Genomic DNA, 9,150 nt, shown 5'->3' with positions numbered 1-9,150 from the left:
CCAGGGGGCCAAGCTCGCCCTGGCAGCAGCACCAGCACGCCTCCAGCACAGCACCCACGGGCAGGACTGTGGACCCACATGGCTCTTGTGGTCCTTTGCATCCTCTCCTGGGGCAGGAGCCGGCAGCATCAGTTCGAGCCTGGCACTTCTACTCCAGAGACCTGAAAGGAGCCTTCAGACACTAGTCAAGACCACTGGGAGCCACAGGTCCACCCTGTCCTACATTCAGAGGCCCAGCACCATCTGGTTATTTGGGGTTGACCACCTGCCTCTTCCCTTTGGTAAACTGCATCTTTGCCAAGAGATTGCAATGGAAGGGCTGCAGGTAGGAGGCACCCAGCCAGCACCTCAGCGGAGCAGTGTGCTCAGCGCCCAGGCCAGCGCTGCCCTTGGCCTCCTGTCCCTCCACCTCTGGCTCAGCCCCACCTGCACACTGTGGCACCCCTGAGAGTAGGATGGTGCCCAGGCCTGGGGCAGCAGCTTGTCCTCTCCTGGGGGCACCAGGAACTCCGGCCAGAGAGCTAGATCCTGGCAGCACACAGCAGCACAAAGAAACAGAACAGTCATCAGCAGCTTGGACAGCCCTGGGCACTGCACAGACACAGTGCTGGCTAGGACATCAGGATTATCTTTCTCCATTAACTAAAAGCACAACGGGAGTGCTGGCACCCACCTGGAAAGCCATCAGGGACAGGCACAGGGAAACTTCTCATCAAGGGCTGCTGCTGCTCAGCATTTGCTGCTGGGAGGCTCTGCCATAGACCCCCGTTTCCCCTTGAAGTAATAAACCTGTTTATATTCAGTACCTTTATGCCTGGAAGGAGGGCAGAGGACTTTCAGGCTTGGATTGCTCCCAAGGAAGTTCATTTGTGCACTTTGCCTTGGCTCGGTCGGCCTGGAGTGGTGACGGTGCGGACCACGGAGGGCTTAGGCGCTCAGACGGCAGTGTCTAGCAGCAACAAAAGGAAGAGAAAGGTGCAATAAAATGGACTCAGGCATCCTGACACGGATGTCCCCTTCCAGACAGCACCCTTGGGTGCCACTCCAGCACCTTGCAAAAACACTTGAGCATGCCCATCGGATGCTGGTCTGCAAGGCATCAATTCTACAGACACTTGCTGGGCTGCTGGCATGCCAGTTCCCCCACCAGCTCACACCACAGAGGAATAAAGCTGTCAGTAGTGCTGGCAGTGCCAGGAGGAGCAAGCAAGCCCAGTGGTGAGCAAGAAGAATGTTTCCCGCTTCTGTGGGAACAAAATTCCACCTGCAGTGGCTCGTGCTGGGCCAGGAGTCACTGCAAATCCAACCACCCAAGTTCCACTGCTCTGGAGACACCCAGGCAGGACTGGGCATCCCTCCTGCAAGGTGAGCAGCATGACTCTGGCAGGGCATGAAGGGACAGCTGGCACTACAGCTGAAGGAGAGGGTGTAGGAGATGTGCAATGCGAAGCAGCCTGCTACAGAGCAGCAGTGGCACAGGTGGGTGCCAGCTCCAGCCCTTTGGCCACCAGCCCAGTGCTGCCCTGCCTGGGTGCCAAGGTGGCACTAGAGCCAGGACACCAACTGGCACCCTTGCTGCTGCCCAGCCCACCCAGGGGGCACACACGGCATTGCTGGTGCTGCATCCCTGTGGGGCAGCTCTCAGCACCTGCAGGCAGTATGTCTGCAAGGCTGTCACCGAGCTCCACGGCACAACCGCACGGGGCTGTGATTGCTGCGTGGGGAGGGAGGGGTGACCTTGGCCTATATTTTAAAGGCCGTTTTTCATCTACAAAAAGCAGCCAAATGAGGGCAGCAGCAGGGAGGAGGAGAGATGAGCAATGCAACACAGCCACGAGGCAAAGGCAATGCCTCTGCACTCAGCAGCGCTCTCTCCCCTCCTGGCACAGCAGGCGGCTACAAAGGGGGTGCCCTGCTGACCCCATCTCTGCTCCCCATCCTGTCCTTCCCTGCTCCATGGCAGTGAGGGACATGTGGGGAACGGGAGCTGTGGGGTGCAGGGAGAAGGGCAGCAGGGCTGTGCCCAAAGGGGCAGGGCAGAGGTGCTGGAGCACAGACCCACGGCTCTGGGACAGGTTCCCTGAGTTGCTTCAGTCAGGGATCCGTGCAGCCCCCCTGGCACCCCAGCACACCCTGCCAGGCTGCCAGCAGCCACAGCCTCCCCAGGTCCTGGGCCAGCCTGCCAGACCTGCGCTGTGTCCCTGACATCTGAACAGTTTCAACCACCACCAGAAATGTGAACCAGGACCCGTGCATCCCATAAGCATCCTGCATGTGGCAATCCTTATTTTCTCAACAAACAGTAAGAATTCTCTGCCAGATCACCAGGTTGGACCACGACAGTCCAAACGTGTCCCCCACCCTGCTTCAACACTTCACAAGACAAATGGAGAAACCAAAGTATGTGGTCAGCTTTGCCAGGGAAACACAAACCTGACTGCAACACAGAGACCTCCCCATGCGCTTCCCAAGGGTCCTGTGGGGACATGTCCTGCCCCTGTGAGCAGCAGAAGCCCTGGGGGGGCTGGACTTTGGCTGAGGCTGCCCGGGCCCCGGAGGGGAGGCATCCCGGCTGCGGGTGCAGAGCTGGGGAAGTTGGGCTCCTCTAAGCATCTGGTGGGGCTCAGCCTTGCACTGCAGCTGTGAGATTTCACTCCAGGCTCTGGAAAGCACTCTGAAGACATTCTTAAGCATTTTGCTGCTTCAGAGCTTTAATGATAGTGCATTACTTGGTTGGCAGGAGCTGAGAGCTTCTCTCCTCACCAGTGACGGAGCATTAGCAGAAGGAAGGAAGGCTGCATTATGGGTTGATGCTCTCCATTCAGTCTTCCGTTTTCTGGGAGGAAAGATTGCTCGAGTGCAGCCATTAAAGAAGGCAGTTCCTGCACTCCAACCCCAAAACTGGAAGGCTTACTCAGGTTTAAACAAATCAAGAGTTTCTAGAAAAAAAGGTCAAGGTATCTGCAGAGAGGAAAGGACAGGGAAGGTCAGAGCAGTAGTACCGAGGGGACACGACTGCTTCATGTTCAATCCCGCTGACAGAGGCAAAACACACCTCTGTGCACAAGGACCTGCCGACACCCAACCTCACACACTGTGGAGCCCAGTCCGTGCCGTCCTACCAGCTTACATGCAGGTACGTAAATACACTGGAAGAGGCATCTGAGCATTAGTCTTGGCTGGCCTCCTGCCTTCTGGGTGTGAGGGCAGGCTGGAAAGAAGCTGGTGCATTATCCCTCCCTCAATCCCTCTCTCCCATCCATCTCCATCCACACTGCCAACTGCTCCTAAACTTTGATGGTGCCACAACTTGAGACATTTTCACCCAGGCTGCCCAGGAGCCCGCTGGGAACAAGGGAGCCAGAAGTAGGGGAATGTTTCCAGAACATCGGGATGCTGCCCAACAGGCATAGGCAGGGAGGTCAGCCCACGAGGCTGTGACTATTCAGTGGACCTATCTCCCTGGAGATGCTCTTAGAGTAGTTCTCAGATGCTTTTGCTTCCAGGAGTAACCACAAGTGGAAGCAATTTCCAGAAGGGTATTGTCCCCTTGGCGGCACACGCACTGGCTCTGGAGCCAGACCTGGGCTCCGCTTTCTTGGAACCATTCCCTTTGGAATGGACTTTCAGCAACCCATGAAAATCTGAATGGAGCTGAACACGGGAACGGAGGTTCATTACAGGAGACATCAACCTACTCTTAGTGCCACAGCACCGACTCAAACACCGTATCGTGCCAGCTGAGACAATCTGAACGGTGACTCTAAAGTAACATACAACCGCTACACAGCAACAGGGTGGAAAAAGAGGCATCAGGGTAAGCTGGGCCCAAATTGAAGGGGAAAAAAACCCCAAACTTAAGTCACAGAGCCGCCACTTTGAAAATCTATCCTGTGTCTGGAAGGAAAGGTAGAGCAAGGAGTCCTGAGGCTGCCCTGAGCTCCATGGGTACAGGACAAGCTCCTGCATGGCCCTGGAGAGCACAAGGATCTGTTAAAAGCTGCCTTTTATCGCTTCACCCGGTGCTGAGGGGGGAGCTGGGAACCCAAGTGAGTGCAAAACAGAAGCAGGAAGAAAGCCCCGCTGCTGCCAGTGGAAAAATGAGACCTCTACACAGCTGCAGGAGCAGTTTTGTTGCTGACTGTTTTACAAGGGGTTAAGCTAGGCTGATCATTAATATTAATGTCTTGGTGAATTATGCGTATTTTGTATTTGCATAAACATCCCCTAGTCATGCTCCCTGCTTTGTTAGCCAGCCTCCCCCAGAGCACCAGCAGCCTGCTCATAGAATCGGTGGCTGTATGTTGAAATGTTTTAAGTCTATTAAGAAAATAAAGCAAAAATGCAAACAGCCTGGCATGGGGAGCTGACCCCTTCCTGCCAACAGAGAGCAGACTTCAGACAAGAGCGGCCAAACAACACCGTCACCCTCCTGCACCTGTGACAGCGCAGCCCAAGGGCCACCTTCTGGCCATCCATCCTCTTCCCAGGATGGATAGATCGGTAGCCCTCATCTAGAGGCAACAATCCTATTGCAGCCTAGATCTAGTCTTCCCTATCTCCTTCCCACATCTCCCTCTTCAGTTCTTTTCTCACGAGGTGCTTGGCTCCTTGAATTCTGCTCCTGTCTCTTGTTACTGCTTGTATGAGCCTAAATTGCATTATTATCAAGCCATGCACCTGATTTTCTGGTACACTGTGTCCTCATCAGGAGGTAGCTCCTTGCAGCTCAGCGCTTCGCTCAGTACAAGCCAGACAAATTGCGTTGCAGTGAGCACGGCAGCACTAACTCTCATCTGTCCTGTGCCACGTGCTTTCCAGTTCCCCGCCCCGCACCACGCACACGTGCGGGTGGCTGTATGGGCTGGCCACTTCGAGCCTTCACTTTGAAGTCACGAACACAGATACTGCAGTTAGCAGCTCTGGGCAAGCTGCCGAGTGCTGCTCCTCTGCTGCGTCTCCCGCACACCACCGCAAAGCCTTGTCCAGAGCTACCAGGGCCATGCTGCTGAGCTTGCCCAGCACTGGGAGCAGCAAAGGGAACTCCACACCTTCCCCTTCCCACCACTGCTGCGACTGTGCCCCTGAGGGGCACCTGCAAGGGACCAGAACCAGGACATGCCATACGAAGAACCGCTGCTGGGGCACCCCACCGGCCCCCTGACCACATGGGGCCACCCTGCCTCACGCGGCCAGGATGCCACATGAGGGCCCTGGAGCTCCCTCCTTGCTTGACCTGCAGCAAGGATGGAGGCACAGACAGAAAGGGCTTCACAGCTGAGGAGCAGCACAAGGACAAGCACCAGCCTCTCAGGGGCCGTGACAGTGCTGAGCAGGGAGGGACCATGCCAAGAGCCACAGCCTGTCCCCCACCACTCACCCGAATCTCTGAGTCAGCACCAAACACCACACTTTTGAGACAAGCCACAAGTCAGTCTCCAACCTCAGCACCATGTTTCCAGATGTTTCACGCAGGTGTCTGCAGCCAAGGATATCAAGACATGATTAAGAAGCGAAAAAAGCAAAGAGGAAAGAGGAGATACCTGTGTGGGACTGAGGCATCTAAAAGAACCTACCTGCTTAGTCCATAGTGGACAAGCCGCCTTTCAGAAATGGCCCTCCTGTTCCACCAGCTCCATGAGTACATCCAGTAGGGAAGGAGAAGAACCCATCCCTGAGGGGTCTCACAGCTCTGTGGAGGCTGTCCTGGGTCCCACTTCTCCCCGTCCCCCTCTAGTTTCTCAGAGAGGGTGTTCAGCAGGGGCTGTTGTACCTGAGACACAGGCACACCCTCACCATCCCCAAACATCATCCCATCACCACCCACAGCTCTGTCACTGCAGAGCAGGTGCACGGACACTGACACCCATCAGGTCCCCTGGGATTATGAGGACGTGCTGGCTGAGGAGGCAGGTGGGCTGACAGCACTGAGCAGGGGCAAACACCGGCGGGGCCACGTGGACTGCATCGCCATGTGCGGTCTGAGAGCTCCTGTTGGACCACAGTCACCCAGAGCTGAAATCCTCCAAGCACTGGGGTCCCTTGAAGGCCCCACGGAGGACAGCCATCCCAGCTGCCCAGCCCGCAGCCCAGCACAAGGGTAAGAGGGGAAGGGGGAAAGGCCAGGGGAGCACCCCCAGCAGCGGGCTCTGAGAGCCCTGCCCACCCTGCCTGGGGAGGAAGGGATGAGTCAGTGCATGAGGGCCACTCATGCATGGCGTGGGTGGAGCAGAGCAGCAATTTCTTCCCCAGGAGATTATATTCTTTGCAGAAGTCCTTTTTATTTATTTCTTCTTACAGAGCACAGCAACTAGCTGCTCCTCAACTCCTCCGCACCCGGGGCTGCTACTCGTGGGAAGGGGATGCTCGCCGCTCCTGCTGCCGTGCCAGGCAGGCACAAACACCATGCAGCCAGGGCTGGCAGCTCCTCCCGGCTCTGACGTGACACCGAGGGGTCCGGGCTTGACCACCCAGCCTCACCCCTTGGCCACAAGCTGCTCCCATCTGTGCCCCCAATGCCACCACAGTGCCGAGCACGCATGGGTGCTCTCGCCCTGCCTGTGCAGTGTATCTCGGCGCTGTCACCCATCGTACTGGCTGTGGCAGACAGCCGGGTACCAGTGTTGCCCCAACAGCCAGACGAAGCCTTGGCTGGGCTGTACGGTGGCAGAGAAGCTGGAGGAGCCAAGAAGGATGTTTGAAGAAGCCTTGGGTCTCCTCCCAGCTCTGCCACACTCTCACTGGGCAAGCTGGGATCATGCCACCCAGCTTCCCCGGGTGAAACACCAGCACAACTCTGCCAGCTGCAGACAGACAGTACTTTTTAGTGCTTGGGCCACGTCAATGCCCCAGTGAGCATCTTCAGGCCCTGCCTCTGCTGCAAGCAAACAGAAAATCTGACAGATGTTGCCCAGGCAGGATCAGAAGGAAAGCAGAACCACTCCAGGAAAGGTGACCTTAAAGAAAAGCTCCTTCTGTTGTCCTCTACAGTAGGTTCCCTTGTTTGGAAGGACACAGAGAGAAGGATTATTTCCTGAAGCCTTCACAGCACATCAGCTGCATGGGGTACTGACAGGCAGAGCACTGCCTGGGGGGACTTTGCTACCCAGCAAAAGGGTGATTCAACCGAGAGAAGGGCATAGGGAAGCATCGATGCCCCCCCTGTGCTAACAGGAGGTGCTCACCCCATGGAAGACCGCAACCCTCGGATCCAGCACAGCCGTTAGCCTGCAGGACTGATGCTTTTGCATCCATCTCCTCCACAGTATATAGCAGCATTCAGGCAACACCGAGGTGCCCGGTGCTAGCCTTGGGCAGGTCGCTCCTCACACACGTGTTGCTCCAGCCAGGCAGCTCAGGGGCACACCAAGATGCAGGCACTGCCCGAGCAATCTCCCTGCAGCTCTGCCCCAGCTCTGGGCAGGGCTGCACATGCAGCAGCACAGCTTCCCAACCAGCCTGCACCCTGCTGTCCTTCGGGGGTGATCCTGCTATCCACTCATCTTCCCACTAGCACATTTCCAATGCATGTCAAGCAGGGACTGTCTCAGGCTGGCTGCGCCACTCGCTGTGGCACCTCCCATGGGCACCCATGCTCTTCATCCCTGCCATGATCTTCTCCTGGGCCTGACCCCGCTGAGGACCCCCAGGGAAGCCCCGCTGGTGGGGCCCTGCCAGAGACCTGCCTGCACGGCCATGCGGCCAGGGAGCACTCGCAGCCCTGGGGGCTGAGCTCCTCACCACCTGGGCCCCATTTCCCCAACCCTCCAGCTCTGCCAGATTTTGCTCTCCTTCCTCATCACACCAGACACAACCTGTCTCACTTCTCCCCCATCAGCTATCCATCTTACCTGCAGCACCCCTCACCTTATTCTATTGTCTCCCAAAACTGTGTTCCTAGCGTTTTCCTGCCAAATCTAAGGAAGCATTCAAATTTCCACCTCCCAAAACCTGCTATTGACTCATGTCCCGGGGACACAGGTCACCATCCACAAAGGGGAAGGGCTGCAAAGCAAACCACTTCTCTCCTCCCTGTACCTGCAGGAGTTCAGCCAACACAGTGCTCTCATGCAGATCCCACTATATCTTTTCTCAGACCCAGCAAGGCTGCTGGTACCACACAGGGACTCCAAAGACGGGAGGGAGTGGGATACTTCCAGAACCTTCTCATCCCAGCCCGTGGTCCCTCCAGTCTTCAGCCCCACACACCTCGCCTGACCAGCAGCCTGCTCAGCATCTCCACATCGTCACACCTCCAACGAGCCACGTCTCGCCAGATTGCATTGATGCCCTCATCACCAGCAAAACAGCTCAGGCACAATCTCCATTCCTGCCTTTGATTCTGCTGGTTTTCCAGGGCAAAGAGCTCTCCCACTGCATGCTGTGTCACTGTAGGACCAGCCCCACCACCCCGGGCACTTCACTTACCCATCTGATGTCCAGTCAGTCGAGGGCAGGTGCCTCACTCAGCCACACTTCCTTCGGGAAGCAACCAGGTCAGGGAGGCAGGAAAGGCATGCCGAGCTCTCCTCCACTGCATTTTCCCATCGATTCACAGCAGAATCAGGAGAGACCAGGATAAACAGTAAAGAGGAAAATCAGTGGGGTGGAGAGGAGGAGAAACAGCTTTGAAACCCGGGGCTTCTGATCAGGAAGCTGATCAGGACTACTGATGAACAGCAGCTGTCAGGCAGCAGCTGAGCAGGTGGTCCTGCTCCTGGGCTCTGCCCTCACCTCCACTAACTGCAGAACGAGCATAGATGCTGCTGGCTTAATTTCGCAGTAACAAGCCTCCGACATGGGCACCACAGCCAAGGCTGTGCAGGTCCTGCCCCAGCAGCAGGCTGGATGCCTCTGCTCACATGCCCAACAAACTGATTTCATTGCCTTGCAACAGTGCTTTGATTACCAAGACATCTTCAGGACATCCCAGGCCTCAGTCTTTGCTGACTTACTTGTTCCTTACTCCATGGAGCACTTTACACCTGCTTTGCACTGGCGCACACTCAGCACAGCACGTTCGGTGTGGGTTCAGGGGACTGAGGGCTGGCTGCAGACCCTGAGCCCTCTCCCAGGCATGCCTCTCTTCAGCATCTCCTGTCCTGCCCTGCAAGAGCAGAAAGAACACAGGCTTGAGTCCTCCCATCACCC

General features: G+C 56.6%; 1 long non-coding RNA gene across 2 annotated transcripts; it reads right to left on the bottom strand.

Moving 5' to 3' along the window:
* Positions 1-780: 780 nt before the first annotated feature.
* On the bottom strand, positions 781-9,126 carry LOC121095015. Of its 2 annotated transcripts, none has more exons than XR_005829980.1 (3): positions 8,955-9,126; positions 8,428-8,533; positions 781-949 (listed from the first exon to the last, which is right to left on the bottom strand). It is a non-coding gene; the product is annotated as an uncharacterized LOC121095015 (long non-coding RNA). The 2 variants fall into 2 exon arrangements; XR_005829981.1 differs by lacking the exon at positions 781-949 and adding an exon at positions 5,387-5,479.
* Positions 9,127-9,150: the final 24 nt, after the last annotated feature.

The sequence above is a fragment of the Falco naumanni genome, chromosome 10, assembly GCF_017639655.2.
Source record: "Falco naumanni isolate bFalNau1 chromosome 10, bFalNau1.pat, whole genome shotgun sequence".
NCBI lineage: Eukaryota > Metazoa > Chordata > Aves > Falconiformes > Falconidae > Falco > Falco naumanni.
This window is presented reverse-complemented; position numbering and strand designations above follow the sequence as displayed.